This window comes from Echinops telfairi, unplaced genomic scaffold, assembly GCF_000313985.2.
Source record: "Echinops telfairi isolate 266 unplaced genomic scaffold, ASM31398v2 ScPeMD7_7467;HRSCAF=8505_1, whole genome shotgun sequence".
Classification (NCBI taxonomy): Eukaryota; Metazoa; Chordata; class Mammalia; order Afrosoricida; family Tenrecidae; genus Echinops; species Echinops telfairi.
The window spans coordinates 13,728,506-13,729,547 of record NW_022111368.1 but is presented as its reverse complement, the minus strand read 5'-3'; positions in this window follow the sequence as shown (position 1 = coordinate 13,729,547).

Genomic DNA, 1,042 nt, shown 5'->3' with positions numbered 1-1,042 from the left:
CAGTATAGCACTGATGAAATACAACTTTCCTCTAGTTCTTTGGTGCTTCCTTCCCCCCACTATCATGACCTCAATTCTACCTTACAAATCGGATTAAACCAGAACATGCACACTACTACACATAAGAGCCTGCTTTGGTTGTTAATGAGGCTTCTGATCCTGATGCCCTATCCTTCTTCAAATCGTCCAGATTCTCAGAGTATTTGCTCAGAGTACAGACTGAGTAAGTATAGTGAAAGGATACCACCCTGACACATGCCTTTTCTGGTAGTAAAACATACAGTCTCCCCTTACTCTGTTTGAATGGCTGCCTCTTAGTTTATATGCAAGTTCTACATCAGGACAATGAAGTGTTTTGGAATTTCCAGTCTTCAAATACTTATCTCGTTTGTCATGATCCACACCTGCCTTTCTATAGTCAAAACAATAACCCCCCCCAAGTAACCACCTTTCTCAAGACCAAACTAAACCAAACATCTTCCTGGTATTCCCTACATTTAGTCAAGCCCCCTCTGATGTCAGCAATATCACCCCTCATTCCATGCCTGCTTCTGAATTTCTGGCAGCTCCATGTTGATGTGCAGCAGCAACCATTTAAAAATTATCTTCAGCAAAATGTATTTGCATGTGATATTAATGATCATCCTGGATAATTTCTGCATTCTGTTGGGCCACCTTGGGCCCAAATATGGATTGCTTCCAGTCTGATGGCCGGGTAGCTATCCTCCAAATTTTGGGGCAAAGACGAATTAGTGCTTCCAGCATTGCATTCTGTTGTTGTAATGTGTCCGTTGCAGTGTTCTATCAATTCCTGGAGTCTTGTTTCTTTTCCCATGACTTCACTATTGCTTGAACTTCTTTTTTTGATACTATTTGATCTTGATCATGTGCTGTAACCTCTTGGAAAGGTTGAGCATTGACCAGTTCTTTTTTAGTACAGTGGCTCTATGTATTCCTTAATACATTAATGACATTTAAAATTTTTATTATTATTAGATACTGAGTTAGTTTATTGTGCCATCCTGGCCAATAAACACATGAG